General features: G+C 42.1%; 1 protein-coding gene across 3 annotated transcripts in view; it reads left to right on the top strand.

The window, feature by feature from the left end:
* Window positions 1-23590, top strand: part of MID1 (midline 1) — a 254008-nt gene that overhangs the window by 117963 nt on the left and 112455 nt on the right. Inside the window, exon 1 of one of the 3 annotated variants that reach the window (XM_075263949.1) lies at window positions 4503-4717. The exons of the other annotated variants lie outside the window; for them this stretch is intronic. The gene's annotated coding sequence lies outside the window, so the exon portion shown is untranslated. Of the gene's footprint in view, window positions 1-4502; window positions 4718-23590 lie in introns of those variants that run through there. 3 annotated transcript variants of the gene reach the window in all.

The following is a 23590-nucleotide window of genomic DNA, read 5'->3' as shown; positions in this document are numbered from 1 at the left end:
CTGGACTTTCTTTAAGAGTCTACATAAGCCAAACTCTCAGAGATGTTTCCTCCAGAGCTGTAATTCTGCAGAAGTATTGGAGTTCAGGTTAATGATCTTGTTGGGAGGGCAGTGTGCATTTTACGACTATTCTGTAGACAGCAAACAAAGCCACTTGATGTATTAGGTTAAAACACAGCAGAGGGATCACTTGCAAACAGACTGTGACCTTTGTTGTGCCTTGTTAAACTTGATGAACTATACTGATAATTGTGTAGAAGATCTATGGGTAAAGTTTTAGTACGCCTGGACTGACACTCGCAACTGCTCTACAATCCACTTGAGAAAATAAGACAAGCTATACACATTAGATAAATGTCAGTCTAATGCTCTTTCTGTACTCTCCAAACACATGAACCCTTTGCCCCAGTCAACATTCTCAGTAGGGAAATGTGAATAAACCACTTCCAGACACCTATGGTGGTGACTTAAATCCTTTGGAAACCATAAGATTGGGTATACTGAAATCCAACTGCCTAATACTTCTGATGCCAACTGAGAGTCATGACACCCCCGATGGATTTGGAAGCCATTCCACTAATGTATGTTGGAAGTTTTAGATCGGAACTATGTAATTCATATTAATACTGATAAAATTGATAATTCATATGTACATATTTATTTGGAAATTCAGCAGTGTGTGACCCTGGTCATACACAGCTTTTGGTTTGCCATCACGCAGCTGTCCAATTGGTGTATAAACAATCCCACCATCGGCATTAACAACTAAACGGCCCATTTAAGGGGCAGTTAGGAGGGTTTTTTAAAAAAAACAAAACAAAAACAAACCAGAGTTGAGTAATCACATGTTGGCAGATGATCTGACAAAAGTGGTCGCTCATGCCAAACATAAATACTTTGCCCAACACCATGGATGGTCTGTTTTAAGCTGACACCCCACATTGCAGAAAAGCAGTTATTTTATTTTATTTTTTGCAGATTTTGCTGCAGTTTTGAGCATGACTGAAGCTAAGGCCCCACAGGGCATCTTGCAGCAAAAAGACACAATAGGAAAAACAATGCAGCAATGCATCACGGTTGTTCCTGCAGCGCTTTAGACAGAAAGTTTGCAGAGGTTTTGTCCATGGACTTTCTGTATCAATTATACTTATGGGGAAACTGCTGGCATATCCGTAGATATAATTCATGTGCTGTGATTTCCAAAACTGTGCCAGATTTAGAAATCGCGGCATATCTGCACTGCAGTTTTTACCGCATAGTGGGCATAGGATTCCCTAGAATCCCATCCACTTTGCCCTGACTGTAAAACACCATGATTTTTCCCGCCACGGGTAAATCACTGCGTTTCTGTCCCGTGGGGCTCCAGCCTTTAGGCTCCAAAAACTGCAGCAAAATCTGCAACAAAAGAAGCTTCGTCCCCACCTATGGGCTTTGGCCTTAGGCAGACTAAAGTCTGTGTCATTCAGCATCCTCATGTCAGATTTCTGGTTGTTTGTTGGCCGAAATGAATGAACCATCCAATTTTGGACAACTAAAATCTAACTTGTAAGGCGAACTTAAAGGTACTATTAGACATTGAGTAACAACACACAACTTGTTCTTTTATATGTTTTTTGATGCTAATAAAAATGCTAGACCAAGGCTACATGCACGCAAAGGACATAAAACGTGACAGTTTCCTCCATTTTTAAACACCTGTTTTTCATCAGTGCATCACTTATACTAGGCTCACAATAATGTTTGGGTCTCCGTCGTTCGTGTCTGAGGAAAACCGTGGACCCCAAAACTCTATAATATGGTCCGGTTGTTGTCCACCCAAGTGTTCCCTCCACCATTTTTATGTGGGTTTTGTGGCATGAACCCAGACTTATTTTTAACCAGGTTTTTGGCCGTCTGTCCGTTTGTCATCAGTTTTTAACTGACAGTTATTGATCCTATTGTCCTATTTTTTAATGGTCCATTAAAATAGTCAGATAAAAAATAAACGTATGCACATCCCCATTGACTCCCATTGTTCTAAAAAAGGGGCATGTATTGGACAATAAGAAAACGTTTGTTAGCGCAGTCTACAGTATATAAATATAGGCTATATATATACAGTATACAGATATATAGTATAGAGTATATATGTATAGTATACACACAGTATACAGATGTATAGTATAGACCAGTGATGGCGAACCTATGGCACGCGTGCCAGAGAGGGCACGCAGAGCCCTCCATGCTGGCACGCGTGCGGTCGCCCGGATCGCTCACCAACAGGGAATCCGGTACAGGATTCCCCGTTGATGAGCGATCACTGCCTTCAGTTGTATGTGCAAATGCACATACAGCTGAAAGCTGTCAGGGTAGGCCGCGGATCGCGCGACCGCGGCCTACACTGGCTGCAGAGTTTGACCTCTGCCCCGACGCGGGCGCGATGACGTCATCACCGCCGCCAGTGACAAGAAGGTGGATGCCGGTGGCTCTTCAGGGGTGAGTATGAGAGTGGCTCACTGTGTATATGATGTTGGGGGGAGCGCTTATAATACTTGGTGGGGTGTATGATACTGGGGGGGAGTGTATAATACTGGGGGGGCTTATAATACTGGGTGGGGTGTATAATACTGGGGGGAGTGTATAATACTGGGGGGAGTGTATAATACTGAGGGGGCTTATAATACTGGGGGGAGTGTATAATACTGGGGGGGCTTATAATACTGGGTGGGGTGTATAATACTGGGGGGAGTGTATAATACTGGGGGGAGTGTATAATACTGAGGGGGCTTATAATACTGGGGGGAGTGTATAATACTGGGGGGGCTTATAATACTGGGGTGGCTTATAATACTGGGGGAGTGTATAATACTGGGGGGGCTTATAATACTGGGGGGAGTGTATAATACTGGGGGGAGTGTATAATACTGAGGGGGCTTATAATACTGGGGGGAGTGTATAATACTGGGGGGGCTTATAATACTGGGTGGGGTGTATAATACTGGGGGGAGTGTATAATACTGGGGGGAGTGTATAATACTGAGGGGGCTTATAATACTGGGGGGAGTGTATAATACTGGGGGGGCTTATAATACTGGGGTGGCTTATAATACTGGGGGGAGTACTAAAGAGCATATAATACTGGGGGGTGGGCCTATTTATAAGCACACAATACTGTGTGTGGATGCCACTGTGGAGCATATAATCCTGTGGGGGGGGGACACCTACTGCGGAGCATATAACACTGGGGGGCTACTGTGGTACTGTGGAGAATATAATATTGTGTGGTGGGCCCACTGCAGAGCATATAATACTGTCTGGGGTCCCCTCACTATTTATATCACACAGTATCTGTTTTATAGCAGACGTGATATTAGTACAGGATGTAAGAATATTACACGGTAACTATAAAACAGATCCTGTGCGATGTAAATAGTGAAAATTAATTGTTCAAAGTACCAAATGCCGAGACCTTTACATTTCAGTACAACATTGTTTGTATTATTGAAAGCTCTGTAAAGCCCCACATGACTGTAATTTTTGGTCAGTAACTGTCCGCAATTGTGGATCCGCATAGTATTAAGTCTATATTGTCGTGTTGGCACTCCGCGAAAATTTTGTGGGTTTTGGGTTGCAGTTTGGGCACTCGGTCTCTAAAAGGTTCGCCATCACTGGTATAGACTATAGAGTACATAGGTATAGTATATATACAGTATACAGATATATAGTATAGAGTATATAGGTATAGTATATATACAGTATACAGATGCATAGTATAGAGTATATATGTATAGTATACACACAGTATACAGATGTATAGTATAGACTATAGAGTATATATGTATAGTATATATACAGTATACAGATGTATAGTATAGAGTATATATGTATAGTATACACACAGTATACAGATGTATAGAGTATATAGATATACAGTATAGTATATAGAGTATATCCACCCTCCTGAGGTAAGGTGTGCTGTGTTCATTAACTATAGAGTATACAGTATAGTATATAGAGTATATCCACCCTCCTGAGGTAAGGTGTGCTGTGTTCATTAACCATGGTGTATTCATCCAGGCAGGAGAGTAAACAATCCAATCTGAGCAGTTGTATCGGGGCAGCTCTTGTGGTGAAGTGCCCCGGGAGATAACCCCAGACCCTCCATCTGTACAGATAACACAGACTCTGCTATCTTAATTCCTTCATTCTCATATTTGCATAATTGAATTACTTGGGGGGGTTCCAGCCCGAGAGCTCCATTCTGTGCGCTGACATGACAGCCTAGCAGTGCGCTGTGTGGAGAAGACAACAGGCACGTATTAACCCTTCCTGCCCCGCCGGGTATGAGGAGCAGGCTGAGCTCAGCCATGTGGACAACGGACAGGACTCCTCCCCCAGCGCCCAGCTGGTTAATCCCTCAGTCCGCCTCAGTGCAGTAGACCACGCCCCCTGTGCGCGGATTGGCTGTCCTCCCGGCCGCGGCTGGCCCGCTCACATTGTAGACACTCCGGCAGTGCAGAGCTGGTGATGAGGCTGCCTCTCCCCGCCGCTCACTTCTCATAGGCTGAGAGGACACAACTTCATATTGTCCCAGCAAGAAAGTCTCCGAGTGCAGGATAGGAGTGTGATGGATGCCGGTCACTACTGAGCCCTGAGCGCAGGCAGCACCTCCCCCGGCGGACTGCCACCTTCTATTACATAGGACTGGATGGATTATGGGATGCTAACCATGACTGAGGTGAGGCACATGTGCTGCAGGCGGGCAGGGCTCTGCCACTTGTGCTGCTCAGGATTAGCAGGAGACTGCTGGGGACAGGAATTCATTGTCTGCTGCTCCCCTGCTGATCCCACATTATGCTAATGGCGTGTTGGGAAAGTGCAGAATTTACATAGTTTGTCCTGTTTAGCAATAATTCATGCAAATGTGTCAGATTGGGATTATATTATGTGATCCTGATACGTGGACGTGTATACTTGGTATCATGTAATAAGCCATCAGTAGATTGTCAGTATTCATCCTAATGTGTAAGTTCTTCTGCATTGTTATTGTATTGCTCCTGCTGTATACACAAGGCTAATATTATGTATGATGTGTATACCAATTTATTACCCTGTATCTAAGAAATACCCTGACCCAGACAAAGTTTGTCAGCAGCCCCTTGGCACAGCACTTGGGGCACATTCCCTGGTTACGCCCCTGCTAAGCCTGAAAGAATCTCTAAAGCGATGATCTAACACTATAGTGAATACAAGGTATAAATCCTAGTCTAAGTAATGTGTAATTCCTGGAGGCAACAGGTTGTGACCCTAGGGTGTCCCCTACCACTCTCCTAATCCAAACACCATAACATTTGCATGTTTGTAAATGATAACAAAATGTAAACTATGATCACCACAAGACTACTATAGTAATGTCCAAGCTGACCCCTACCTAAAAGAGTCTTTGCATCCGTCAATATCTACTGTGTAATACCAACATTGTTTGATAACATGGAATTGAAATTTACCTCAATTCTGATAAATATTTGATAACTTTACCACGAGACCTGGCTCTTCCTTACATGATAAAATGTGTATGAAGTGACTTGCTTTGTGTGTTATTTTGAGACCTCCACATCCATATAGAAGATTGTAGTAAAGATGGGTGTGTGGATCTAGTATAATGCACAGCATACATTCCCATGAATAGTGACTGTATCCAGTACTTAATGTCTATTGAGATGAATATGATTAATGTTCCTATCATCAGTCATTACTCCCCAGTGACGGCAATGTTTATTGGAGTGGGGAATGTGAGCCCTGCATCCATATGCAGAAGTATATTAGTTAATTAGTGGCTGGGCATTTACCCTGTAGGAAGCCTGGCAGAGCTTATTGTGTGTGCTGCATGCTGGCTTTGATCGCTTAGGTGGTAAATAGACAAGCGGGGTAACTATGGGAACCTCTGCTGTAGGTTTGTGGGAGCAGAATAGATGCCGCCAGTGGACAATGGGCAGTTTGTTAACGTATTTGTGGTGATGATCAGCAAACCAAACAGCCGAATTATGTAATGGAGTTGCCACCGAAAAGTTTGCTTCAGTCATTTGACAGCTTAGTCTTTTGTGTCCTGAGCATTATTAGGAGATACTGTAGTGATTTTCTCCTGCGTGATAACAATGCTGTGCTGTCATCAGGCTGCCAAATTTATTCTGCCTTTGTTGTGCTATAGGCCAAAGCTATGTCCAGTTATTAGAAATGCAAAATGTCGCATATCTTTAAAATTGTACATAGTGGCAGACCTATGAATGTGTAAAGTGCAAGGATAGTGAGAACCTGCTATCTTTATATTCCTAGAAAACACTATTGATCATGGACTAGATTGCCAACAAGACTACATTGCTAGAAACTGCCGTTGAAGCTTAGACTTTACCCTGGACAATCATTTTGGAGGAATTTAGCATTTAAGCTACAATTTTATTCTTCATTCTCCTGTGCATTACTGTGCTAAAACAGGACCCATTCCAGTATGATGGAGCTGCCAACAGATCCTATTTATCGCTGTGGGTATTAAAGGGGCTTGTCCCCTCTTGACAAGGGGTTAGCTCAGGGGTCAGGGCTCCTCAGTCTGAATAGTCAGAAAGGCACTCCCTGTCTCCATTCATTTCACTGGAGATAGCCAGTGCTCAGCCATCTATGGAGGTCCTATTGAAGTGAATGAAGTGGGGGCTTACCTTTTCAAACACCCCCGTTCTTGTGATTAGTGTAGGTCTCCAGGATCACTCCGCTCCCAATGCGCTACTTATCCTCTATTCTGTGAATTGGGAATAAGTTGCAGAGATGGGCAAACCTCTTTTTAGAAACACTCTAATAAAAACAAACAAAAAAACAACCCAACAAGCCTTCCCCCACTGTTTTAAAATTAGGTTGTGTGTTGTGTAAAGCTAACAGCTTTGTTGTCACAATATGAGCTCCTATCACTGAGCTCTGCTCCTCTGATGCACACAGATTTTCTTCTACCAGGAGGTCAATCTGACATTTCAAGTGTATTAGAGTCTCGATCTCTCTTCCATAGACTTGCACTGTGATTTTTGCTTTTTTGAAATTTTTACACTGTGTGCATCAGAGTCACAGCGGTCAATGCTTCAGAGGGTAGCACATTCAATAATGCTGCCAGTGTTATTCAGTATCCTTGTACTATACACTGGTCCATTTTCAAAAAGGAGGGTAAAAATTAATTTACTGGAATACTTCTTTAAAGGGAGTCTGTCAGCAGACAAATCTGTATCAAACTAATTGATTCTGCACTTGCCTATTCTGCATTGACGCTCCAATTTCATGAAAATCTCTGTTTTATTATCGGGTAAATTAGCTGAAAAGTGATTTAGGGGCATCTCTTCTCCTGCCCTAACTGCAGATACAGTATGACAAAGTGAGCAGCAGGTAGGTGCCGTTATCTAAAACAGAGAATAAAACCAAGCAGGAGACAAATGCCCTTAAGCCCCATTTTAGTTAATTTGTCTAAGAATAAAATGCTGATTTTCATGAAAATGGAGCTGCAATGCAGAATAAGATGAATCGGTACTATTCCGTTATCGGGCCAGCAGCAGCGCAGTTCAGCAGCAGCTTTCGGGACAGCAGTTCAGCAGCGGGAATTACAATGACATCCGAGGACTGCTGGCCCGATGCTTGTGCCCAGTAACCAGTACATCGATGACCCCCCTCCCCCATCCTTCTCCTCCTGCCAGTGCTGCCCCCCAGCTCTCCTTACATCTTCCCCGTACCCTCTCCCCGCCACACGACTAGGCCTCACCTCAGCGCTAGTACCGAGACCGAAAGGAAAGACACCGGGGCTCAATCCAGGCCCTGACAAGAAACACGCCGACTATAGGAACGGTGAGCTACAGCGAGCCGGAGGGACAAACTTTCTGCAGCGTCCGGCGGCTATCTAGTAGCATTCATTGCTCAAGATTTACGGTGAGGCCTATTACAGGGAGAGGGTACGGGGCAGATGTAAGAAGAGCTGGGGGGCAGCACTGGAAGGAAGAGGAGGATGAGGGCATCGATCGATGTACTGCCTACTACACACAAGCACGGCCTCTATCATCGGGCCAGCATCGGCTTAGTCATGTGGCGGGGAGAGGGTACGGGGTAGATGTAAGGAGAGCTGGGGGGCAGCACTGGAAGGAGGAGGAGATGGAGGGGGGGTCATTGATGTACTGGCTACTGGGCACAAGCATCGGGCCAGCAGTCCTCGGATGTCATTGTAATTCCCGCTGCTGAACTGAACTGCTGTCCCGAAAGCTGGTGCTGAAATGCGCTGCTGCTGGCCCGATAACGGAATAGTACCGATGAATCTCTTTGGAAAGTGTAGAAGCAGCTCTACATGGTACTGTTATTAGTTTGATGTCCATTTTCCTATTGACAGACTCCCTTTAAATACGGGTCTGTCAATAAAGTGATTGGAATGTGGATTAAGACAGAAGCTATTCCTCCCTACTTCCATATATATATATATGCTTGGTTTTGCTAAATGTGCATATGTTCTTAATAGGGAATCGGCGGATAAACCACTGACAAATTTCTAGGGCGATGTGGCTTATCTACCATGAGTGCAAAGATTCAGTGGTTAAATGACAGCATGCCAGTCCATGTGTTCCCTGATATCTGTATCCAGGAGACAGGACAAGCTCTTACACAATAAATGGACATTCTGTCCTTTCAAAGTTGGCAGGTTTGGTTAGCGGTCATATAATGCACATCGCCACCTTAATTCACTGTAGTTTACCGCTTACGCATCGTCCAGTGTCTACCCTTGTGCAGTAACTAAAATGACAGTCAGGCAACAGGTCCTCCCTGTTCAACATTGACTTTCCCCACTAAATACAAATATGAACAGCTAAACCTTAAAAGACTATTCATAGTTTAGCTGGATACGTTTTCAGGAGACAATGACTTGAATTCATTTTGGCATGGTTGTGACCCCTGACACGTGATAAAACCACATAATCCCACTTTTATTATAGCAGTGTTGTGGACTACATGAGAGATCTGTAATTTATGATCGGTATCTATAGATAGTGCTGGAGAGCCAGAGAGGGAGGGCTATGTGTTGCTAGTAAAAGATATATCAGATGAAGTGAAATGAGTTGGTCCTTGTTTAAGGTGACCTTTAGTAGCACCATTATTTCTCTAAATCCAGCAGACCGCAACAATGAGATAGTCAGATAGGAGCACAAATGATGGCGTTGTGTGCTCAGGCTGTCAGTACTGTATTCCATGTACACTAGTAATGTAGATTGATTGCAATTACCAGCCTGTAGAGGTCAGACTTGATGTTTGTAATCCGCTGAATGTGGTAGTAGTAATTCCTCTGTACGCACCAGCCTATAGATGACAATGTACTGACACTGACAGTATAATATATCATGGTAATATAGGATGGATATTGATCCAGATGGATTTCCCCCACTATATTTACCTGTGCACACTCAGGCATTCCACCGTCCTCCTTTTACATATAAATCAGTAGGGTTGTAGGTTGAATGGAAGCTTTTATGTAGGACGTGTTTGACAATCTAAGGGATAGTTGTCTTTTATTATTTTACTGCCATAGTGTTTTGGTACACATACTCTTTTAATACCATATAGAAAGGTATTTACCTAGAATAATATAAGATATTATTCTAATCATTGTGTCCCCACATAAAGCGCTATTGTAATGATTAAGGGGAAGTTTGCTTAGTAATGTTTGTGGCATGAGTAGAAAGCTGTTGATGATGTTGTATCCTCAGAGCCTTATGGTAGACTGTCAAATAGTTTGTGGTATTACGGCTAGATTTCATAGACGGTGAGCGGAGAAGTCAACCACGGAGAGCCCTGGACAGGGTAATACTTGTGCAAAGTGTCACGGAAAAGGGTATTGGCTACAGTGGTTTTGGAAAACTCCTTAAGGCCAGGGTGACATGGGATGAAAACTCCGCGGGAAAAATTGCTGCGTTTTACAGTACAGGCAAAGTGCATGGGATTCTAGCATACCCCATGGCCACTCTGCGGTAAAAATCGGCATGGTTTTGGATATCGCAGCATGTCAATTATACCAACGGAAACGTCGCCGGTTTCCCCATAGGTATAATTGTAACAGAAAGTCCGCAAACTTTCTGTTTAAAGGCATTCTACCATTAAACTACTTTTTTTTCTAATTACCCCGTTGGAATAGCCTTAAGAAATGCTATTCGCCTCCTACCTTTAGACGTGGTCTCCGCCACGCCGTTGCGTAGAAATACCGGTTTTAACCGGTATGCAAATGAGCTCTCCGTAGCAATGAGGGCGGGCCCCAGCGCTGAAAGGCCGATGAGCGCATCCCCATTAGAAAAAAGGTAGTTTAATGGTAGAATCCCTTTAAAGTGCTGCCACGGTTCTTTCTGTAGCGCTTTATTGCTGTGGGACATCCCGTGGGGCCTTAGCCTAAAGCTAAGGCTCCACATTGTGGAAGTGCAGTTTGTTTGTTTTTTTGTTGCAGATATTGCTGCAGTTTTTTTTTTTTTTTTTTTGTGCCACAGCCAAAAGTGGATTGAACAGGAGGTAGAAGTAGAAGAACTCCCCTTATATTTTCCATTCCTCTTGTTGCCATTCTTTGCTTTGGCTCAAAAAACCAAAACAAAATCTGCAACAAAAAAAGCTGCGTTTCCGCAACATGTGGCCTTAGCCTAAGGCCAGGTCCCCACTGGAAGAACCATTATTCGTTGCTATCGCGATTTTTTGCTGCAGGATGTCCTGTGGGGCCTAAGGCTAACGCCCCATGCAGCAAATCACTTTTTTCTGTTTCTAGTATACCTATACAAAAACCCCTGTGTTTCCGTAGCTAGAATTAACTTGCTGCGATTTGCAAAAGCGCTTGCAATGTTTGGATGGGATTAGTCAGAATCCCATCCACTTTGCAGTTAATGCAAAGAGCAGCATTTTTGCCGTGGCATTTCTACTAAGATCAAAACGCGGTAGGTTCACAACGTTGCATTCCAGCCTAAAAACTGGAAAGCCAAACAATTCATGCAATACATTCAGAAGGGCGTCAGCTGGTGCCAGTATCCATGTAGCCACCTTCCTGTCGCCATCAGACATGTTTTCAGCACAGTTTCAGGGCTGAAACCAAGGATGAACATGATATCTTTTTTTCTGTAACTTGGTTTCAAAACCACAGATGGAAAAGTTGCTGTTTGTACAGCAACAGTTTCCCATTGAAAACAATGAGACTATTATGTGGCCGTTTTTGATACATGCCAAAATCTATAGCAAGAACCACCATACCATTACAGATATATAATTAAATGTTTATTAGCTTTACTTTTGGCACAATGGGTAGCCCTTAAAAGGGCCATTGGGTCTATGAGAGAGGCATTTAGAAGTTTGCAGGGGGCAGTACCTGGATCAAGCGTTGGCACACGTGCTAGATTGGACACAAGTGACAGTGACCTGTAGTACTGATCTATTAAACATATATGGGGAAGAAAAAGAGAAACTGATCATGTTCATCCTGTCTATATGAAGGATAACTTAAGAAGTACTATGCAGCGTCTGTATAACATATAAGGCTATAGTCTAGAAGTGGTACGTTGCCATGTTCATATACAGGGCTAGATGTCTATTTACAGACTAATGTAAGGAGTACTGTGTATTGGATATTGGGTGAATAAGCTGTGTTTTTAAATTTAACCTTGGAGTACTGCTCAACTTTTGGAGATTTATGTATATGGTGGTAAAGTGGTGGTGACGTATGAAGCTTACGCCCATCCTTCTTACAGTGCAGCTCATTTTCTTGAAGATTTTTCTAGATGTTATACCCCATTTAGCCTTCCCATGGGGTTAATGCTGTGACTGGCAAAAATTGTGTTCACTCGTGGCAAAGAACATATCAGTTTTGGTACAGATCTCACCCTTCTAATATTTGGGCACAAGGAATACATCTAATGCATCATTAACATCAATAGAAAATAATGTAGGAATCCGTTACAATTTCTAGTAGTTGAAGGGGTATTTCAGTAACTAGAAGCCTCCCCTTATCTCATACAAAGATAACTAGAACTGGGTGTTTTGCAGCAGGTTGAAAATGCCCGCCACCACTCCAGGAATTTCATTGGGAACTGCTGGAGATAGCCAAAGTATTGCATCACGGCCAGGGGAGCTCCTATTCCTCTGCTGTGCTGTGTTTTGACCTCTGATAACCACTTTCCTCACTTGACTTTTCTCACTTAGACTCTTGGGTAGTCACCACATAGGGAGACTTTGCACCAAATCTAGGGCTGATCTGATCTGGCTATTTTTGGATTTGGGCCATGATTTGTTTAGTAGACCTCTCATCGCTTGACTAGCCCAATGGTGGGCCGTGGTATTATGACCACTGATATGCGCTTGACAGAATCTCCCTTTCTTATTTGACAGATTCCTTTTAAAATTAGGGTTAGCTGAATAAACTGCTTGTCTGCCAGCTGAACCCAGGAACTTTGCCATTATAGTTTCAGGGTGTTTGAGAAGACACTAGAGATTGATAGTAATGTCGATGTATAGAATGAAGCCTCCCAGAAGTCACCCTGCTCCAGGGCTGGTTTCTGTAACAACACAACAATGACCCATGACCTGCACATGCTCTTATCGGTGGGTGCAGGGAGAACCAGGCCTGGGGAAGGGGGGGTCACAGTCAAAAAAACCTGCAGCCTGTATAAACTAACCACTGCTCCAACTGCCTACTTATAGTGATTTTGAGAAATGTGAATTATTATGGTATACATCATAAACCCTTCTTGGGCTATATACACAGTTTCCTATCATTATGTATTTTCTTCTCCTATATTTGCATACAAATGAAAATGACTAGGTATCTTATGATACCGTGCTTTTTTATTTTATTTGCTTCTCGCCTAGTCGTGATAGATTATAATAAAGGCCTATCTGTTAGAAACACAACACTGGAGTGCCGCTGTATACAATGGGGTCATTGTCTTATTGCCCAGATGAGCTAACATTATTAAAATGGACGTATCCAGTGCACTGTAGTCTTAATAAGCAAGGGGCTGCTCTCCAAGGAGTGATTTGACCTATTTGTCTAGCCATATATTGCCTGAAGAATGGTGTCAGTGCAAGTCATGTGAGTTCTGTGAGTGTTTGGCTTTTTAAGTCTGTATGAGATTGGAAGATGTCTCGTTTTTTTTAAATTTTTTTATACCCTATCTTATGTTATCTTATGTCTTATGGTTTTTTTTGTAACCATTATTTAAGTTAAATATACTGATCTTTAGCAGACTTCTGAGTAAGCGGGATAACTAAAATAGAATAAGGCATTGACTGGTCTATTGGTTATATAGTGGTAATGTATTCCATAGTATCTCCCCATTAGGTGCAGTGGTTGTATTGTTGCCTTTTAGCACAAATAATACATTTGGACAGAGTTTTTGTGTTCTTCCTCGCGTTTGTCTGGGTTGATTTAAAATTCCCTCTTAAAATCAAAATTTTCATGCACGCAAATTACATCCACTACTGCAAAAAGACAACCGTCTAAAATCCATATATCCAGACCCCCCTCTCCTGTGCTACAGACAGCCACCAAACCTCAGGAATATGGTTGTCAGCAGCTCACTGTCACCTCCAACTAACACAGGAACATTTCCATGCTGACAGAAAAGGTGCAAAACCTGCCCTCACATACTGACCACTGACAGGATAGAGATACCAAACTCTAACAGGGAATATAAAATCCCAGGTACGTTCACCTGTAACACACCTAATGTAGTGTATTTAATAATGTGCACCAAATGTTCCACTGAAAATCTGTATGTTGGAGAGACCGGTCAGAAGCTCAGAATGAGAATGAACGCACATCGCCATACAATTAGAGAACAAAGAATGGACCTTCCCGTGTCAAAACATTTCTGCAATGAAGATCATAATATTACCAATGACATGAAAATTTTGATTTTAAGAGGGAATTTTATATCTGAAGAAGAAGCCAAAGAGCTTCAAAACGTTATATTCTGTCATCATTATGAATTAGCCATTAAAAAATGTATCCTCTACTGAAGACTCTCAAGTTTTTGTTTTTTATATTTCATACCTACTGGCTAACATGGTACAAAAACAAACATTTCCTTCTTTATACCAAATAATGTTCTATAGAACAAGAAGTCCATTGTCAGCTCTTCTCTTTCAGTCTGTCCAAATATCAATTTAAAGATCCTTTGCCTCTTGCACTGACATGGGTAAAGAATGGTTTTGAGACCTTTTATGAACCATAGAGGTGTATGGATTTATTATTTTAACTGATTTTTGGGTTATGAATATTCTTGAAACAAAATGGTAAAAATGCACAAACTAAAACATTTTCAACTAATGTGCACAAGCAATCTTCTGCTTCTGGATTCTTCATATTCCACAGTATATGTTAAAGACCTGTGAAATGTGATATAAATATATTACATCATGGGTAGAAATATTAGAGCAGGCTTCTAGTTCTTATGATAACCTGATATCAGTAAAGGGCACCTCTTATTGACATGAATACTTCTTGGTAGATAGGGTATGATGTCGAGGGCTAGGAACAAAGACAAGTACTGAGAGGAGATGCCTGACAAAGGTTGGGACATGGACATCAAGGCAAAAGTGTTTTTCTTTCTTCTCTCCTCTGGGGTAAGTGCTGTTTAGTGAGGTCCTAATTGTTTCAGTTCACAGGACCTGTTGAACCAGTTTATGTAGGCTCATGAAGTGTGGCTCAAGAGGAGACATCCGTTGTAAATTATGACACCGACCCACAGCAAATGTTACTTGGCAGTAATGACCTGAGCGTCTAGTTCAAAGCAGATTGACAAATGTGATTTGTGAGTCACAGGCAGTGGAGGTGAAGCCCTCACCCCAAACTCGTAAAACTCATCCTGTTCAAAGACTGGGTTTGTGTACTAAGCATAGATTGTGTCATGTTAAAATGTAAGTGCAATGATTTAAGAAGCTTTACCTTTTTTCAGTGCAACTTCATTAGTTTGTTATTTGTACATTGCAGGCCTTGTATACATGCTAATGTTGTAGGGAGATTTAACTATATTGGAAATTTTATCTCTCGTGAATATACAGTGCCTACAAGTAGTATTCAACCCCCTGCAGATTTAGCAGGTTTACACATTCGGAATTAACTTGGCATTGTGACATTTGGACTGTAGATCAGCCTGGAAGTGTGAAATGCTCTGCAGCAAAAAAGAATGTTATTTCTTTGTTTAATTTTTTTTTTTAAATTGTGAAAAGTTTATTCAGAGGGTCATTTATTATTCAACCCCTCAAACCACCAGAATTCTGTTTGGTTCCCCTAAAGTATTAAGAAGTAGTTCAGGCACAAAGAACAATGAGCTTCACATGTTTGGATTAATTATCTCTTTTTCCAGCCTTTTCTGACTATTTAAGACCCTCCCCAAACTTGTGAACAGCACTCATACATGGTCAACATGGGAAAGACAAAGGAGCATTCCAAGGCCATCAGAGACAAGATTGTGGAGGGTCACAAGGCTGGCAAGGGGTACAAAACCCTTTCCAAGGAGTTGGGCCTACCTGTCTCCACTGTTGGGAGCATCATCCGGAAGTGGAAGGCTTATGGAACTACTGTTAGCCTTCCACGGCCTGGACAGCCTTTGAAAGTTTCCTCCCGTGCCGAGGCCAGGCTTGTCCGAAGAGTCAAGGCAAACCCAAGGACAACAAGGAAGGAGCTCCGGGAAGATCTCATGAGAGTGGGGACATTGGTTTCAGTCAATACCATAAGTAACGTACTCCACCGCAATGGTCTCCGTTCCAGACGAACCCGTAAGGTACCTTTACTTTCAAAGCGTCATGTCAAGGCTCGTCTACAGTTTGCTCATGATCACTTGGAGGACTCTGAGACAGACTGGTTCAAGGTTCTCTGGTCTGATGAGACCAAGATCGAGATCTTTGGTGCCAACCACACACGTGACGTTTGGAGACTGGATGGCATTGCATGCGACCCCAAGAATACCATCCCTACAGTCAAGCATGGTGGTGGCAGCATCATGCTGTGGGGCTGCTTCTCAGCCAAGGGGCCTGGCCATCTGGTCCGCATCCATGGGAAGATGGATAGCACGGCCTACCTGGAGATTTTGGCCAAGAACCTCCGCTCCTCCATCAAGGATCTTAATATGGGTTGTCATTTCATCTTCCAACAAGACAACGACCCAAAGCACACAGCCAAGAAAACCAAGGCCTGGTTCAAGAGGGAAAAAATCAAGGTGTTGCATTGGCCTAGTCAGTCTCCTGACCTTAACCCAATTGAAAACTTGTGGAAGGAGCTCAAGATTAAAGTCCACATGAGACACCCAAAGAACCTAGATAACTTGGAGAAGATCTGCATGGAGGAGTGGGCCAAGATAACTCCAGAGACCTGTGCCGGCCTGATCAGGTCTTATAAAAGACGATTATTAGCTGTAATTGCAAACAAGGGTTATTCCACAAAATATTAAACTTAGGGGTTGAATAATAATTGACCCACAATTTTATGTTTAAAATTTATTAAAATTTAACTGAGCAACATAACTTTTTGGTTTGTAAGATTTATGCATCTGTTAATAAATCCTGCTCTTGTTTGAAGTTTGAAGGCTCTAACTTATTTGCATCTTATCAAACCTGCTAAATCTGCAGGGGGTTGAATAGTACTTGTAGGCACTGTATGACAAACCTACCCGTTCCCATACTGTTGCTCTGGACTTCATGTAATTGTAGGCATTTTTGTTCTTTGAATTGGATTTTTTTTTTTTTTTCCCCCATTGAGACTTTAAGGTGTTTTTTTACACTGATCACCTCCTTGATTTCTAAATGAACATCACTCATTACAACAACATAAGTACATCACTGGTGCCAAATATGTGACCGTTGAGGCCGGTGGTTGGCACCAGTGCTTATCTGAACTTCACTTCTACCTGAGCAATCTCTTTCCAGGAGGCTTCTGTGTCACTTGGAGGTCTCTCCTTTAGCTCAGTTTTCTGGACATTCCAGGAGATTTGACAAGTAACTTACAGCTGTAGCTTAAATGGCATAAGACAGGCCTGGATGCAGCCTTGGCTGGTCTTACACAACCGTAGTGGTTTTTGTGGTCCGCAATTTGCGGATCCGCAACACAAATTTCACTCTAAAAATTCATTCCGCAGACATCGCACCAAACACACCACAAAACACACATGTTAAGATCTGCAATTGAGGATATACACTGATGTATGTTCAGTGTATATCCACATAACTGCACGCACCCATAGACTTGTATGTGACAGTCCGTGCCGTAAAAACTCGGCCACTACGGACATGTGGTATACTGTCTGGACCACGGTTACGGCACGCCACACCACAGACAAAATCTACGGTGGCGTAAGAGGCCGCATAGAAAACAGTGGGTCCGCAATTTAAAACCCGCAATTGCGGACCATTTGCGGTCTTAAATTACGGTTGTGTAAGACCAGCCTTTGTCTGGTCTAGGAGCCAGTAACCGCACATGGGTTCAGCTCCATGTTGGCAGATTCAAGAGCAATTACCGTGTATATGACAACCACTGTATGCAATCTGTCCCTGGCAGGAACAGTCTTGGACCATTTCTGCCAGGGAATAGGTAGCTAACCTTTGTTGGTAACAGAGTCCAGCTTCATACTTTTGCTCCTGTTGACCTGGCTGGATGGAAATTGTATAATGAGCAATAATTGTTTTTAAACCATTTTTCTAGTTGTTCTGGCTACAGGATTAGTTCATCCCTGGCTTCAAGAAAATATCATAACACTTTTACTCCTTGTAAATCAGCCTCTTGGCACATAGACTGGGTCTCATCCATGAAAAACCAGATGTTGGTATGCACAGCAAGGGTCATATGGCCATATGGCACTTGCTTGCCCTTATGGGGCATATACCATATGTGGTGGTGTTTTATCCTTTTTTGCATTTGCCAGGCTGGTGTCCATTACTTGTTCTCTATAGAAATTGTGCAATATAAATTTTTGTGTCTTGTTGAGCAATGGCTGACATATACATCTGCATGGGAAGCAGTTGCATCTGTGTCACCTCTATACATCATAGGAATACTATACGTGTATGAATAGAGCCTTAGAGGCTATAAGTTAATTAGGATTGCTCTTTAAGACACGAGGTCCAGTGTTCTTGTGCAGAGATCCTCGCCTGTCTGTGCCCACAAGTATAATATTCTGATCAGCCAAGATAAATCTTTAGGAGTTATTATGACCTCTTGTACCATCTGCCATCCATCTTGGCTTTGCATACTAGTACTGCCTGGCTTTCATCATGTAATGCTTATTTAAACATGAAAGCCACCAAATCCTCTTAACTGAAGTGGAGAGCATAAATTGCACAAACTACATTACGGCTTCAGCTGAACGGTATATTTTATAATGGTTTCATATTGGTGAGAGAAAGCATTTTTCTTTGCATCTGTAAAATACGTGTTCACTTTGATGGATACAGCCTCACTGTTTCTGCTAGATTTTAATTTCCTTACAAAATACCATTGGTACAACGTGTCAGATTTGGCGCCAGGATTGTGTTTTCCCATTAAAAAACCCCACAGAGCCTTAGAGTGACAGGGAAATGCCCTAAAATCGAGCAATGTTTGGAAAGTCACCAAGACATGCATATGATTCACCAACAATGAGTCACGTTCATGAAGGTTCATTGTATATCCTTACTTTAGCTCCTATCTCAACAAGAACAGGACCCATTGTCAGTAATCGGGTGTTTTCACATCTGCATAGTATGTAAAAGACAAATGTGCTTTAAAGCCCCTTTAAATGACATAAAGCTGGACATTGCTGAAAACATGTCACAAATGCGACTGTACAGTTGTCTTCATTTCACCTGTAATCTCTGAATTGTCCATCCGGGCTCTGTGTCTATATGAAGAGATATTTTACTAACATGGGAGAAAAAATTTCTACAATTGATTAAGGCTCTGTTCACATAATGTATAAACCATCTGTCAAGAGAGTTTCCCAACGCAAGGCGTCAACGTATGTGACAGGGTAGGTATACAGTAGACAATATGTGCCATCGGCTGTCAACAGTGCAACAGTAAAAAAATACACTTCAATACACAAGTAGGTAGCCAGTGCCTAGAGATGGCCATTCACCTAAGAGGGTTGATGTTTGAACAATGCGGTCTTCTACATTTTAGTACAAATTGACACAAATAATTACTATTAAAAGAATCATTAGAAGACAATGGCTAAAGGGTTTTCTGGATAAATGATATTGATGAAAAGCTGTTCTCCCTGGCTACTAGACAGAGAACAAAGATAAAAGTAGACAGCGCTGTTCTATGTGTAGTGGCCGTTCTGAGCTACTGCAGCTCAGCATCAAAACCACATAGAAAATGGAGATATCTGCTTCTGGCGATGTATAGTGGCTGATGAGAAAAGCTATTCGGCAGGAGTACTGGGTAACAGACCCCCGACAATCTGATATTGACCCAGGGGTGAACCTGCCCCTTTCGCCGCCCGAGGCGAACGACAGAAAGCTTAGCGAAGGGGCGAGGCTTAGCGCCGTTCGCAGGCAGAGAGCAGGCACGGAGAGGACCTGCTCTCTGCCTAAGCGTGAGGGGGGGCTGCTGGAGCAGTGCTGCTCCAGTGGCCTCCCCAATCCACCGCTCGGTGCTAAGCCAGTCCAGGACAGCTTGTCCTGGACTGGCTTAGGTAAGAAAAAATGCCGCCCTCCCTGGGGCCCTGGTATAGCGCCGCCTGAAGCGGTCGCTTCAGGTCGCCTCATGGGAGGTGCGGCGCTGTATTGACCTATCCTAATTATCGGTTAGTAATATAATTTGCCTGTAATACCCCTTAAAACGTACCTGACTTATTTCCAGATGATGATGTGGGGTCAATGGGCCGCTAAAAAGATTGTTCATTGTTAAAATTTTTTTAATTTTTTTTTTTCCAGTCCGGTCACCTCTAGGATTGTGTCAGCAGATGCCCCTGACATCCCATTTATTCTGCTCTCCATGTAGAATAGTGACCACTTTTACCTGCGATCGGTGTTCTGTTGGGAGGATTCCCTCAGCAGAAGTAGTAAATTTTGTCTATACAGTATTATATATGAAATTTTTATTATATTGCTTGCACTGTCATTTTCTGCTATGTAAGTGTATTGAGCTTTACTGCTGTTCCTTGGTTTTGTTAGACTGCATACTGATCACTCTACAGAATAGATGAATCTATTGTAAGCCTCGTCCCCTTCAACGTCGGTGTACTTTTACAACTGTTACAGGTTATTTGCATGATGTTGATCTTGTGGTGAGACTTTCAGGAGTCCACTTGTCAAGAACTTCTTTGTGCTCTGCTGAGTTATTGAATCACTCACTAGTGAATTACTTAAGAATTTACACAATCTGCAATGTGCATCTGGAATCTTATGAAAACAGGAAGAATTTGGGTGAATATTAAATGATAGGATTAATACATCCGATTGTTCTCGGTTATTTATTAGTATAAATATGTGGATGTGGATATGTGATTTCACTTCTACATTACAAGGTTTACCTCCAAGAATATGCCTAATTCCATGGGACACCTAATAATGCATAAGGACAATATTACTTTCCGTGGCAGGGAAACATTGAATGTGGCATGTGCCCTGTTGAAACTGTGTATGTCTTTTGCAGCTGTCATCAAACATGCATCTTGTATCTGTTATAGTGCATTTATTTTACCATTCTTGGAATATATATATATATATATATATATATATATTATATATATTATATATATATATATATATATATATATATATATCTTGGCTCCCGCATATAGACTAAGCTTTTCACATTTCCCTGTAAAAGCCAAACACCTATATCCTATTATGTGTCTCTCCTGTATGCCTATTAAATTACTGCCAGTGTATAAGACTTCCAGATCTGTGGGAGTCTGAATGTGAATGCAGTGTATGCCATCACCAAGAAGACGTCTTGTGTTTTTCTTAGCATCCAATAGCTCCTTTCTATGCTGGGAGGCTTGTAGAATTTCAGAATAGCAGAATGCCCTTTTGTGAGGCTAATTCAGCAGCCTATTAGAATGCAATATAACCATTATGAATGCGTAGACACATGGTCACATACATAGCGCTGCTTGGGATCCCACACACATTTCTGTGATTCCTTTGACAAGAAAGGTCAGAAAGCTTCAGTTCTGTGGTTAGAAGGTGTAGTACTACGCAGGTTATTGATGGATTTGACAGTTGCTGCTGTACTATAACAACATGTTCATTGAGAGAGGCCATTTTCTGCACAGTGGTTGGGTGCGGAGGATAGACATGTCAGATATATTATATTCTTACTCTACACATGGTCTACAGACTTGTTTTTAGGTAAATCCTTGTTGTTAGCCATTTGGCTAGTGATTGGATTGTAGAAATGAGATATGCACAATGTGTAATGGTACTGAAAAGTCATGAAGCTATCGCATTAAAGGGCATTAACACATGGCTTTAAGCCATTGGTGACCACCTGAATACTCTATAGAGTCTCAGGTACAATGCTTGGCTCCATCAGAGGGCTGCAAATCATTTTCAGACAGGGATGAAACGCTGTCAACCTAAAACATGAAGTCAGTGTAATTACAAGAGCCGTGACAGATTTGTTGTTCAACTTAACCACTAACCATCACACTACCTATTCCAGCTTGCACTATTCCTATAGTGCTTTGTGGTTCCATTTCTACTTGCATGTACCCGGCCCCCCATGCACCTTAAAAGAAAATCCGAATGATCAGGTCAGGCCACCATTATTTATGGTTCAGATCTGAGGATGTGTCCATTGTAGGTGCCTTCCTTGGTCAGTGTGGGTACTGTTACTCCCATGTACACAGAAAGCTTCAATGGACTTTGTCCAGACAAGTTTTGTCATAGCGAGCATTAACTTTTTCTGAAGTTTGTCTTGCAGTAGCTCTTCTCTGGGATTAGACTAGACATGCTAGCCTTCCATCCCTGTGCATCAGTGGAACACTTTTGGTAGTAAATCCTGCATGTCGGAAACACCCCACACACTTTACCTGCTGTTCTGGAGCAATTTGGTCCCTTGTCAGTGTTCAGATCCTTGTGATCATTTTACCTGCAAAAACAGGAGATTCAATAAGAACCAAATGTTTGTCACGTAATATATTGAGATTGATACGATAACAAATATACAGATAGATAGATAGATATATATATAGAGAGATATCTCAATATATGTGTGTGTGTGTGTGTGTGTGTGTGTATATATATATATATATATATATATATATATATATATATATATATATATATAATCATTTTTTTTTATTTTTCTTTCTATAGAACAGCAGTTGTTTTGGGCAAGGGATGGAAAAATAATCAATTAGGGCAAACAAAGAGCGGGGCCAGTTAATAACAATGTCAGAACTCTTGGCAGCACGTATCGTACGTATCGTATCGGTTGTTTATAAGCTGTGAAATGCGTTTCCTCGAAAGAATTGAAAATGCTGAAACGCTGACAGGATCTGTCTCCTGCTGCCGCTCTACAACCTCCCACCTAATCTGTTTTGCTGAGTGAACCACAACAGTTTTCTTCACCTTTGCATTTGATTGACGAGAACATGTACTTTTTTATTATGGACATTCTTTATAATGAATGAGCTATTATTACTAAGATTACTTTTTCCGCGTTCCTACATCACTACATCCGTTCTGAACATAGGTGTGCTGTCATATTGAAGACTCGGCACAGACTTGTCTTAGCAAAGTTATTAACAATGTCATAAATATAATTACACAATTAAAGAAAATATTTCAACATAATATAATCTATATAGGATTCATCATATGCCAATCTGGCAAACTCAACTATGCAGGTGTGACCTTCGTCTCCATCCTTGATCAGTCTCACAGAAGTCTTCCTTTTCCTCTGAGCTCTCCTCTGACTGCTCCTCTCCTTTTCCTTCCAAGTGCCACTGCCTTCTTCCCTAGACCCCACACCTCAGTTTAATTTAAGATCATTGATCTTGTCAATTAATATTGACTCATACAAAGTTCATTTTCCTATTCATAACAATGTTATTCAGCAGTCTGGAGTGTACATCTTCCCATCTGCTGCAGAACCTCAGAATGACTCTAGAGCCCCCAACCCACATACACACACGTATGATCAGAGAAAAAGAGGGGGCTGTCGAGTCATCTTGTAGGGGCTTTCCTCCCATTCATTTTGTTGAAATCCTGCATGGCTACTCCTTCCCCCATGTCAGCTCTACTCCGATAGCAAGGCAACCCCCACACATGAGCTAGTTGTTTGATGGGTTTGGCTGACTTTGATTTAGGCCGGAGCACCACGTGCTGTAAACGCTCTGGAAAAAAAAATGTTGCTTTACAGTTGCTGTATAGTGGATGAAATTCTATCAAATCCCATCCACACACAGCGTAAAAATATGCCCCTATAGGTAACTTCTACAAATATGGACACTATATGGCATTGTAAAGAGACTACGCCATGGCCACCTACTTGGAGAGAATACGCCACCCCAAAAACAGACAGACCCTGAGCCAGTATAGACTGAGCGCCCACAACCTGGAGATGGAGACGGGGCAACAAAGTCAGACATGCAAG

Source organism: Leptodactylus fuscus, chromosome 2, assembly GCF_031893055.1.
Source record: "Leptodactylus fuscus isolate aLepFus1 chromosome 2, aLepFus1.hap2, whole genome shotgun sequence".
NCBI lineage: Eukaryota > Metazoa > Chordata > Amphibia > Anura > Leptodactylidae > Leptodactylus > Leptodactylus fuscus.
Note: the sequence above shows the minus strand (reverse complement) of the source record. Positions and strands in the feature narration are given on the sequence as shown.